Raw genomic sequence first — 13,598 nt, forward strand, 5'->3', positions numbered from 1 at the left:
GTGTTACATGCATGTTTTCTTAAGGTATTTGTTTTCTAATTCTCATCCTTTATTTATTTATTTGTGTTTTTCAAAGCTTTCCAGACTCGTATATATTTGGTACACTTTCAGTTATGAAATGTTAGAGTCTAAAAATATTGTGGCTGTGACTACTATGATTCTCAAATTTGGTCTTTTTGATATTTGAGCACAAATCTGAAGGAGGTACAGGAGTAAGCCACATGGATAACTGTGCATAGAAATTTGTACACAGAGGAGATAGTTTATGCAAAGTTCTGAGGCATGCTCCATGTTCCTGCCACTTTAAATGTTTTTCTATAGTGTTGATATTTCTCAAGTTTCATATTTTTACATGCTGATGCAATACTACAAAGGATCACATTTATTTTTTATTGCCTCTGGCCACGTTGATTCAATTATTGGCTGATATTTCTCATCACAGCTATATTCTGTGGTGGTGAAATAAAGAGTAAATGTTAGGTTACTTTCACATCCTATAGTGCATGCATCTGTGAAGGAACAACAACAATAATAATAATATCAAACCTTAACACATGATCCTCAAGGCACATTTTTTGTTCATTCATACTTGAATAAAAAGACATTTATCTGATACTAGAGAGCAATCATGGTCTCTAGATTGTCCTAGCCCAATTATAATCAATACTGGTGCAGAAGAATTCTAGTAGGTATTCATAAATCATTAGCTTGCCTTCTAGAAAGCCTGCTTACAGAACCAATAGAGGAGATTTCAGCCATTGATAGCTTCCTTAGCTGTCAATGCTGCCAGCATTGCCTTATTTTTAAATCCTCCCAGATTCCTTTTAGGGTCAGTTTTTCTTTCTTTGGTCTCGGGATTGATAGAAATTTACTTTTCTTATTTATTTTCTGGAAAGTATAAAAGTAAGTTTAGAGAATGGGTTTTAAAAACTTGCCCATAGGGGCATGTGAGTGGCCCAGTCCATTAAGCACCAAACTTTGGCTCAGGTCATGATCTCATGGTTGTGAATTCAAGCCCCACATCAGGTTCTGCACTGGTTGTGTGGGGCCTGCTTGGGATTCTCTCTCTCTTCCTCTCTCTCTCTCTCTGCTCCTTCCTCACTTGTGTATTCTCTCTCTCTGAAATAAATAAGTTAATTAAAAAAATAAAAACTTGTCCATAAATTGTCATTATTTCTCTTAATGGAGTTTTCCTTTTATACCATCAAAAGAAATTGAGAATTGTAAAATCTGTTCAATCTGTTGGTTGAATAGTGTAGTAGACTATAGTAGACTTATATGGCAAGACCACTGGGTTACTTCTAAGAACAGATAATATCATTCTTTCTCCTCATGTACAAATACAAAAGCAGAAAAATTTACCAAAGTACATATGTTTTAGGCATGAAGAAAGCAGACAAGTCAAGACTTGAGAAACAGGGTCCCAAAGAGTAAGAAAACAGACAGAAGTGAGCCCAGCATCACTGTGACAATTTCTCTCAAGGTACTTGTCAGTTAATTGTGGCATAACATTTAGAGGTTAAATGTTGAACATAAAGTTCAGTTAAATATGGCAATATATGAGAGGCTAAAAAGTTGAACATAAAGTAGGTAGTACACAGGGTTTCAGAAACTTAGTTGAGCTCTCAACAGCCTCTAAAGACAGAGACAAAGTGTTCATGACTACTTTCAAGTGCAGGCTGCACTTGATTTTTGAGAGAAAGGAAGTACATTGAGGTGGTTCCAATTTTCTACACTACCTTTTTCCTCAAGACATTATCCAATTCATAAGCATCCAAAAAAGTAAGAATCAATCAGGAAACAACAGCTATAATGGCATATGAGGGCTGCCCAGGTGGCTCAGTCAGTTAAGCATCCAACTTTGGCTCAGGTCCTGATCTCATAGTTTGTGGTTTTGAGCCCCTGTCAGGTTCTGTGCTGACAGCTCAGAGACTGAAGCCTGCTTCAGATTCTGTGTCTTCCTTGCTCTCTGCTCCTTCCCTGCTTGTGCTCTCTCTCTCTCTCTGTCTCTCAAAAATACACAAATGTTAAAAATTAATGAAAAATAAATAAAAATAAATAAAATGGCACATGATCCTGGTTAGATAAAAATTAGAGATTAGCCAAGGTAGAAAAGTCTTACTCAAAATCCCAGTAAACACAGTTTCCTATAGAAACACAGTGGGATCAGTCACAAATAAGAAATATACCAACTTTCAAAACAATTTTACTTCAGGTTGAAATAGGAGATATATCCCTACTCTATTTGCTCACCATAAGTAAAAAATACTCTTTGGAAGATGACAGTTCAGCTATGCTTCAAATTAGCTATACATTTTAATGCACCACGCTCAGCATATAATAAAACAATTTTCAGGAATGGTAGAAGATGGGACCAAATTTATAAAATATAAAGGAAAAAATAGATTTGCGGATAATCTCAATATTGAAATTATCAAACACTTATTTTGAAATGTAGTTAGTACATAAAGAAAATGGAGTTGAGGTGCCTGGGTGACTTGGTCAGTAAGTATCTGGCTCTTAGTTTTGGCTCAGGTCATGAGATCATGGTTCATGGAATCGAGCCCTGTGTCAAGCTCTGAGATGACAGCATGGAACCTGCTTTGGATTCTCTCTCACTCCCTCTTTCTCTGCCCCTTCCCAGCTTGTGTGCAAGCTCTCTGGCAAAATAAACATAAAAAAAAAAAAAGAAGAAGAAAAGAAAAAAAGATGAAGTCAATATGTAATATTCATGACTGAACTTAAAGAAAATTCAAGTGATAATACTTTTTTTTTTTAAGTTTATTTATTTATTTGGAGAGAGAGGGGGAGAGAGGGAGAGAGAGAACTCCAGGCAGGCCCCACACTGTCAATGCAGAACCTGACATGGGACTCAAACTCATGAACTGTGAGATCATAAACTGAGCCTAGATCAAGAGTTGGATGCTGAACTGACTGACCTACCCAGGTGCCCCTCAAGTGATAGTTCTTAAACTGGGGAAAAAATCCTGTAATTAAAAGCTGAAGAAAAGACTTAACAATAGATTAGAAACAGTGGAAATGATTATAGTATCAGAATATATAATGATGGACAATTTTCCAATGGAGACATGGATGTAAAATACAGAAAAAAATAAGTTGAATATAAGAAACATAGTATTAACATTTGTTTGGAAACCCAGAAGGATAGGAGCAAGTATATGGGTAGTAGCAATATGAGAAAAGGAACTAGACCAAATGTTCTGAAAGTGATGAAAGATATTAAACCACAGATTAAAAAAGCTCAATGAAACCCAAGTGAGATAAATACAAATAAAACATATCTATACATGTCATAAGAAAAATGCAAAAAACCAAAGACAGGGAAACTAAGCAGCCAGACGAAAACAAACAAAATAAAAGACATAGTTTACAGACCATCAATAAGATTGAGAAGTGTCTGTTCAGCAGAAACAATGGAAGAAAGAAAACAAAATAAATATCTTTAAAAAAAATAAGAGTTAAATCTTCTAATGAATCTTCATTGTCTGGGAAGTTAAAAAACTATGCTGATTTATGTTAGACTGCTCTAATTCAACGATTTTTTTTTTTTTATGATTTCTAGGATGACCACTAAAAGAAGAATAAAATAACCTAAAGTAAAAGAGGAGAGTATAGATTGATAAAATACTTTAATAACACAAAATATAGAAAATAGAAGAAGAGAAAAAGGACATAATAGAAGAGAAAAAAAGAGACATAAACAACCAGTGCAAATAGCAAAACGCTAGTAAAGTAGTAAATTCAAATTCCGACATAAATGCATCATTATCTACATTAAATGTAAAACAAGCAAATACTCAGTTGCACTATGGTAGGAATAAAAACTCTATATTTCACAAAACAAAGTTCAACTATATGATGCTTACAAAACACTATTAAAATATGAATACAGAAAGTCTAAAAAGGATAGAAAAAAAAGTCCATGCAAGTACAAACCAAAAGGAATGTGGTTTAGCTACAGTAATATAAGAACAGCATAACATAAGGCAAAAGCATTAGTGAAGTTAAACAGAAGCATTTTCTAATGTTAAAGGATCAACCAAACAAGAAGATATAATAAGTCTAAATTTTTAGGTATCTATAATATAGCCTTAAAATTTATGAAGCTAAATCTGACAAAATTAAAGGAAAAATAGATAAACCAAAAATCATAATAAAAGTTTTAAATTGGTTTTCTAGTACTTTACAGAACAGACAAAAGTAGGTAAGGATATAGATCAGAAATTGACAAACTACAAACAATGTGTCTTTCTTGCCAATATCTATCTTTGTATGACCCACAAGTTAAGAATGAATGGTATTTATATTTTTAAATTTTTGTAATGTGTATTCATTTTCGAGAGAGAGAGACAAAGACAGAGCATGAGTGGGGGAGGGCAGAGAGAGAGGGACACACACACAGAATCAGAAGCAGGCTCCAGGCTCTGAGCTGTAAGCACAGAGCCCGACATGGAGCTCAAACTCACTAACTACAAGACCGTGACCTGAGCTGAAGTTGGATGCTTAACCAACTGAGCTACCCAGGTGCCCCAAGAATGGTATGTATATTATTAAATGTTGGAAAAAGTCAAAATAATAATGTTTTATGAAAATGAAAAGTATATGAAAATCAAATAGCAGTTTGTGTAAAGCGCTTTCTGTAAAAGTTTATGGAACATACTTATGCTTATTTATTTGTATACCATCTATGCCTGCATTCACACTACAATGAAAGATTTAAATAGTTATAACAGAAACTATGCGTGATACTCATCACTTCAAATATTGGTGTAGAGCACTATCGACTTTAGAGACAGAGTTATAATTAGATTTTCCTCTTGGCTTTCAAAGCCTAATTGACATATATAGAATACTAAACTCAAATGCATATTGTTCCTCCCAAATCTACATAGGAAATTTCAACAATTTTTATGTTGAAATATTTGAGAATATACCCACTGTTCATAAATTTTTAGAAGAAAGGAAGTGCAAGATGATAATTTTTTAGAAGTTTGTAAATGAAGCTACACATTTCTAAATAACTGTTGGATCAAAGAAGATATAACAATAACAATTAGTAAAATTGGATAAACTGTGCTTAAGAAATTTATATCCTTAAATACATATAAGAAGAAAGTGTAAAAACCCACTGTTTAAGTGTCTCTCTGAATAAGCTAAAGTACAAAAGATATATGAAACCAAAAAAAAAAAAAAGAAAGAAAAAGAGCATAATAAAGATAAATCCAGAAATGTATAAAATAGAAGATAATTATATAACAGAGAGAGTAGTTTTTTTAGAGACTGAAAAAATTGATAAACTGACAAGTGTGATTACTACAGATACTATAGTCATTAATATTGAGTTGATATTTTGAACAACTTAACACTTACAATTTGAAAATTAGTTAAATTGTTCATTCCTAGAGAAACAGGACAATAAAAATACTATGGTTAATCAATACCTATTAAAGAAAGTGAAACTTAAAGCAAAAGCTTCTCATAAAGAATTCATAAATAATTTTACTTATGATTTCGAACAAACATTAAGAAGTAATAATAAGATCAAGTATACATAAAGCCTACCATGGAAGAGAAAAAAAATGAAACATTTTCAACTCATTCTGTCATACTAGCATAATTTGTACAGCAAATGTGACATCAAAAAAATCTATATACATAGGTTCACAAATACTTTTAAAGCTATCAAAGAAATCCATCATATATGAAAAGAGTAATATGAAAGAGTTCAATTTTGTCCAGAAATATCATTTAATTATACACAACTTCAATGTAGTTCAATGCATTTAATAGATTAAATAGAAAAAAAAATTCTTCATGTTCTTTTTAGTGGATATTTTTAAATAAATTGATAAAATCTAAATCTACTTATAATTTAAAATAAAGAGTAAATAATAATTAGAGAAAAAAATTAAAATTTAATAAATGTGAAAATCTAACAAATATCTAAATTGATGGTAAAAATACTTAAATCTATCTACCTGATAGCAAGAAGAAGACAAAGATGACCATTCTTATTTCTATTCAGAATTCTACTAGAGCTATGTCATATTGTTAGATAGAGAGAAATATATATTTAGTCTTCCTCACCATTTCTAGTGTAGAGCTCTTAAAATTTTGGCATTTCTGTGGCAAGACATTCAATCACCAATGACCAATGATCTAATCCACCATGCCTGTGTAATAAAATCTCCATAAAAATCAAGTAGGATGGAGTTCACGGAACTTGTGAGTTGGTGAGCATGTGGAATTTTGGGAGAATGTATGCTTGGAGAGGGCATGGAAACTTCACACTTTTCTCCAAACTAAATTGCTTGGTCGTGTGGGAAAACCACATGAAATGGGGAAATGGTGATCAGAACCTTTAAAGCTTCAACAAGATAATAAAGAGAAAAAGAGACAATGTTCAGAAAGGAAGGAATAACACTTTTAGTATTAACTATCTTGTCTTGATGGTTGTACACCAAGAAAACCAGAAAAAATCTACAGGTGAATTATCAGAATTAATAAGTATTTTTTAAGATAACTAGATATAAAATCAGTATAAAAGTGATTTATATTTTTATATCCTAATGAAATACAAATAATAGCTGCAAAGATAAATTATGATGTTTACAATATAATGTTTTAAATTTCAAAGATCTGTAAATAGGAATAACAGAAGTGCAAGCCCATGACAAAGAAAACTCTAAAGCATTTCTGGGAGACATTGAAGAAGACTTAAATGAAGGTAAATACCATATACATGGAAAGATTCTTAGTGAAATGTATCAAATTCTCCTATTTGATCTATGAAATCAGTGCAAGGCCAATTGCAATCCCAATTTTCTTGGAGCAAACTGACAGACTGATGTTACAATGCACACTCAAGTAATAGGAAAATGCCAAAGAAATACAGACATTCAAGAAGAAGGAAGGAAGGGGCAGGAGAAGGAGAAAGGAAGGGAGAAGAAAAGAAAGAAGGAGGAAGAAAGGAAGGAGGAGGCTTGAAAGAAGTTTGGAGGCATACACTACCACATATAAAATATTTTTATAAAATTATTGAAATGAAGACAGTGTCATTGATATAGGCTTGGAAAAAATGGAGAAATAGAAAAAACTGGGGAGTTCAGAGATAACCCCCTTCTAATATACAGACATTTGATTTAAGACAAAGTTGAAACTTCAGACAAGTGGAGAAAGGATGATCTTCTTACTAAATGACTACATATTCATAAGGGGAAACAAAAATATCCAAGCATAGCATAAAATCCAGATATATGTGTGTGTATGCATGTATACATACATATATATATATATATATATATATATATAATATACAATGCATATATATAAATAGTATCATCCCTGAGCTCTATCCATTAGATTTCAATAGCACAAATCCCTGGTAGTGATAGTAAAAAAATGTCTCCAGATACTGCCAAAAGTACCCAGAGGGGTGTGTGTGTATGTATATGTGTGAAATCATTCCTTTTCAAGAACCACTGTTCTAAAAGATAAAATGGGAAATTAATCATGACCTGAGAGTAGGCAAAATTTTCTTATACAGGAAAAAAATTGATAATGGGAAAGAATTTTAAGCTATAGTACATTGAATTAAAAGAATCTGTTCAACGACAACAAAACACTAGGTGAGTGACTAAAGTAGTTACAAAATCAAAGAAAGTATTAACAATACATATAAAAGAAAGAACACATAACAAGGTTACATATAGAATTTCTGTAAATCAATCGGGAAAAGAAGATAACACTCCTCCCCACTTACCCCGTAGATATATACATGGACACAAAGCCTAGTGCCCAATAAATTACAAATTATGTGAAAGTGTTTCAACCTCATTAATAATGAAGTAAGTGTAAATTAAAACCAAAATGAGATACTACCTTGTATTCAAAAGAATGCCTACAATTAATAAAACTGACAACACCAAATGTTGACAAGGGTTAGAATCAAGTGGTGTCATAAATGCTGGTGGGAGTGGAAATTAATACAATGACTTTGGAAATCTTTTTGTCAGTACCTACATAAGCTGCTCTTATAACTTAGTGGTTTTACTCCTGGGCTTACACACAGCACAATGCTTATAAATGGGTACCAAAATTCATGTACAAGAGTTTTCCAAGCAGCATTATTCATAATATCTAGAAACTAGGAAAATCTGCAATGCCTATCAATGATAAAATGGCTAAATAATTAGGTGTATATTTATATAATGTAATACATGTCAACAATTAAAATGAATTAAATTCTGATGGATATTTATATAGTATGTGATTCTTTAATAGCAAAGAAGGCATATAAGAGTAAATATTTTTCTAATTTCTTTAATGCTAAACAGAATAGCAAACATAGAAGGTATTAATAAAAATGCATTTATGCAAGTGATTATCTGCTATAAAATAGCAAATAATTTGATTTGGTGCAGGCTTATAATTACGTGCTGCATGATAGTCCTCAATTCACCCTAAAAAGCTAAAATTGAGCTATTACATGAAACTCCATGTAATGCTGAATTATTGTCATACATGTTTTGTGGTAGGCCTATATTTCTTGAGTGTATTGTTTTATGGGAGAACACTGGCACACAAATTCTTAAATCCATTGGATTTTTATACTGTATATTTTATAACCTTGAATAAACGTGTTATTATACTGAGTTATACTGAGAACAGCAGCAAATATGCTTGATATCTTTCCATGTAAAATACTAAATGATTACACCATACCTTAATTTAAAAAGATATGAAGACTGTACTTTTCCAAATGGTCATTATTGCTAACCTCAAATTTGAAGTTCAGATTAGGTAATCAAATTTAAGAAGTATTGTCCCATTATAAATATGTATGTGCCTGTTTGTTATATAAATATGCCCATATGTTTGTACAGTGTTCAAAAAAAGTAGTAAAGTTGAAAATCTCTCAAGAACAAAGCACATGTATAAAGATGAAAACTGCTCATTAAAGTAGAAAGAATTCGATTTTCATATCATCAGAAGCTAGAGAGAACCTTTTAAGTAATTAAAAGCTGTATCTCCACATATAATCTGTAAGCATAGGGTGCAGGGCAAGATTATAGTATGTATAGTAAGAGAAATATTTAAACTTAATTCTTTAATTATAGTTGTAACAGCAAATCAGACTTAGTGTTATTTAACTAGCTTTAATGTTTACTACCAAATATTCTCATCAAAACCAATCACAGTTATGAGTCCCTCATGGACCCTGTATTAGTCATCTATTGCCGAGTAGCAAGTTATTCCAAAATTTAACAGCTTAAAACAAGTATTTATTATCTATACTGTGTATGGACAAGGAATCTGGATGTAACTTAGCCAGGTACCTTTAGCTCAACATCTCTTATGATTTTGCAGTCAAGCTGTTGGCCAATGCTGCAAACCTTGGAAGCCTGACAGTAGCCAAAGAATTGGCTTCCAAAGTCACTCCCTTGGCTATTGGCATGTGTTTGTTCCTTACGGGCTTTTGGATTTAGGACACCACTTCTTTACTATACGTCCTGGGCCTCTCCATAGCTGGAGATCTCCTCACAAAATGACCCCTTATTTCCCCTAGCATGAATGCTCCAAGGGAGATTTAAAGAATTGCCAATATGGAAGCCACAGTCTTTTTTTTAGCCCAATCTTGATAAATGACATAACATTATATCTGTCATATGCTTTTCATTAGAAGTGTGTCAGTAAAACCTGCATACACTTAATGGGAAGAGATTGCATGAGGACACGAATACCAGGAAGCAAGGATCATTGGGGACCTTCTTAGGCACTGCCTACTATAGACTTGATTTTCTCTCAGTCTCTAGGATTTTAACATTTTTTTAAAGGTTAGAAAAATTGCTCACTTCTCTTGGTCTTAAATAGCTGAATGTGTAATTTAGTGGCCTTCAAACAATAAGGGAGATTTAGGTATAAAATTCTGGGTGACAGCAATTTCCCAGAAAAATCTTAAGAGTAGTCTGTGTAATATTTCTCTGTGCTCTGAAATTCTGAAATGTATACTTTTCAGCACTGTGTCAATTCAAATTATTGTTGTCTCAATACAGCTTTGAATTTTGCCAGTCCATCATTTCCTAAAATCTTTAAGGCCCTTTGGTCTCCTTTCACTATATTTTAGCATTTGAAATGACAAGACCTTTTTTTTTTTTTATCTTTTTCTAGACTTAAAGTTATATTTTGTTTTATAGAGAAATATGTGTAAATCCTTTAAGTATCATTTTTGGCATGCCAGTCTTATATTTAGTGCAAATACTTTCTAGATTCTGACATTAGTACACAGTCAGGATAGTTTGTACTGATGTGTTTTGACACTTTTTTTCTTTTGTTTATAGATAATTAAATAGTATTTTGGAGTGCTCATTTCAGACAATGTTTTTAATAATAGCTTCATTTATTCTTATGTAAAAATTATTTTCCCCACCAGAAAAGGAAAGGAAAATGAGTGTTTTGTGCTTATGTACCATAGAAATGAAGAAATTCTGAATCCATTTGTGGGGGCCAAGGGCAGGCAGCCCCAAGAAGGGCCACACTGGCATGCAGACTATGCTTAGCTGAAAATAATCAAGGCCTAAAAGACTCAGAAAGAAACTTTGACATCTCCCCCAAAACTGCCTAAAAAAAACTAAGAAACAAACAGATGAGCAAAAAGGGGGGGGGGGAGAGGCAAAATAAAAAATAGGCTCTTAACTATAGAGAACAAACGGATGCTTACCAGAGGGGATGTGGGTCGGGGGATGGGCTAAATAAGTGATGGGGATTAAGGGGAGCACTTGTTCTGATGAGCACCAGGCGGTGTATGGAGGTGTTGAATCACTGTATTGTACACCTGAAGCTAATATTACACTGTATGTTAACTAACTGGAATTTAAATAAAAACTTAAAAATTTAACTGTTGTATACTTGTCTTTTTTTCTTTCTGGATAATATCTTTTGGTACACAAGCATTTTTAATTCTGATAGAAATCTGCTTTCTATTTTTTTTTTTTTTCTTTTCTTGCTTATGCTTTGGTGTGACATACAGGATAGTGTCACGAAATATTTGTTCCTGAGGGCACGTTTACAAAACCACAACAGCAACATATAAATAAAAGACCCACTCCACAACAGCAACATATAAATAAAAGACCCACTCCCTGAAGAGAGCCATCACCAGGTTACCACAGATAACTATGTTATAATATAAACTAGTTATGGTAGATAGTGAGGAACCTAGCAAGGCCTGTTTGATCATCTTCTCTGGCTCTTTGTCTTTGAACATCTCAGCAAACATTTGTTTATCAAACATGCACTCTTTCACATCTTTCTGTGAATTGCATTCCTTCCCTTTGAAGTCCTGGACCCCTATCCCTTTTCTTTGTTCACAATGAAATGTATTCCTCATTTGGCCCGATTGTCTTTGGAATTTCATGTCTGTGTGAATTCCCAGTTGGTGCAAAATTAAATTTTATTTTCTCATGTTAATCTGTCTCATGTCAATTTAATTCTTAGTCTAGTGGAAGAACCTCAAAGGACAGTAAAATTTGTCCTCCCCTACACATTCATTCTCATTTCCTAAATCCCTCTCTTAATAGGATTTACCTATTAACATTTAATTTGTTAAAGTGTCGATATTATATATTTGATCTCTAACAAGTTACTTAGCCTCTTTGTATTAATAATAACATCACTTTTAATAAATGCATAAAACCTATTTCTTTTCACATAAAAATACATATTTTCTCATGAATTAAAACAAGAAGATATTACTGAAAGAAAGCTGTATATTTGTCTATATTCCCATCTGAATTCATTCTGTTGTTTCTCTCCCCACCACCAGTATCCAAACATTACAGTGACATCCCTAATATAGTCATCACCTTCTGAGGTCAACTGTGCCAAGAGGTTGACCCCACGTCGGGCGCAGAAGAAGTTGAAGCATCACAGTTTTAACATACATACCTAAGAGAAACATCATTTATTTCTGTACTATGGAAATTTTAAAAAATGTATATAAATACACATCTTAACATGATTTGAACATTATGCCTTCTCATTTAGTTTGTTTCATAAAACTTGCTATTGACATATGTTAAAAATGAGGTTTCAGAATGCTGCTCCATTTTGAATAATTTTTGCAGAGAGACTCAGTGGCATTCTGGTTTGTTCGTGGCCAGAGATGCACCGGAGCTAAGTATATAGTCAGGAGAAACAGCAGAAGTACGGAACCACTGGAGTGCACACATTCTCCCATTAACCTCCCAGAGGAGACAAAAACCCGAATCTGAAAAAGTGATAGAATTGCCAGGATAATGCTGTATCAGCGAAAAATGATCAAACTTAAGTCACGGTTTTCTTTAGTACTTGGAAATATGCAGATATTGTATAAAAAAATTTAACCAACCATGTCAAAGTATTTTATGTTATTCTAAACATTCTGCTCATGCTATACTTAGGTCTGTGGATAAAAATATCTTCCCCACAATTTTATGGTCACTAATAAATACAAAATTATATTAAAGTGTTCTTTTGAAAAATGCAGCATACTCAAAATATATTATTTTTATAGTATAATATACCAAACAATGCTTTTCTTCGATGTATGCCTATACATCATAAGTGCTTAATGATTGCAGTGGAGGAAAAATGTGTATTTGCTGAATTATCTACTTTGTGCCAGGCACCAGGGTAGGTACCATTTTTCTGATAACATCTTTATAAAAACTTTATATCATTGCTATCTTAGCCTGGATTCCAAAGAAGGGAATTGAGACTCACAGAGAATATACAAGCTGATAAGGATGAAATATATAAATGATTGGGTTGATAGTTAAGTTTCCATTGAGAGCTAATTGAGATTATGGCGATTATAGACTACTTCTATAAGCAGAAGTTCTGACCACTTCTATACAGGTTGTCGAATAGAGGTATCGACTACTTCTATAAACTCCCTGTCAAACATGGGCTTATATCTATTGTAGGATTTGCAACACTGCATTGAAAAATCTGTTACCTTTATCTGTTTTAAAAGTGCCATGAAAATTTTCTATTGCCTAGCATATCATAAGTATTTAGTATATTAGTACATTATTAGTACAATGGATGAACATTATAGTAGGTCACAAAAGCCAAGGGAGTTTACAGAGAGGTTGGGGAAAGATGGTGAGGGGGTGGTTGTGGAAGACTTAAGTTTATTAGGTTGGTGGTTTTAATAGTCACCCCAAACAAAGACTGTTACTTAAGCAATATTGGCAACAGCCCTCAGTGGGTCATGTTAATTTGAAATAATGACAAAGACTAAAAGTATAATAATGCACTATTTATTTTGACATTGTCAGTATTACCCTATTTATAAATTGATTCAGTTACTGTAGTTTTCTAGAAACTGAATCTAAAAGTTCAAAATTTAAATTGTAATTTATTTATTACAATGTTCAACACTGAAAAAGCCTTGCTATTTAGTATTTTTTTTATTTATATATGAAATTTATTGTCAAATTGGTTTCAATACAACACCCAGTGCTCATCCCAAAAGGTGCCCTCCTCAATACCCATCACCCACCCTCTCCTCCCTCCCACCCCCCATCAACCCT

The sequence above is a fragment of the Herpailurus yagouaroundi genome, unplaced genomic scaffold (genome assembly GCF_014898765.1).
Source record: "Herpailurus yagouaroundi ecotype Mexico unplaced genomic scaffold, PumYag 28, whole genome shotgun sequence".
NCBI lineage: Eukaryota > Metazoa > Chordata > Mammalia > Carnivora > Felidae > Herpailurus > Herpailurus yagouaroundi.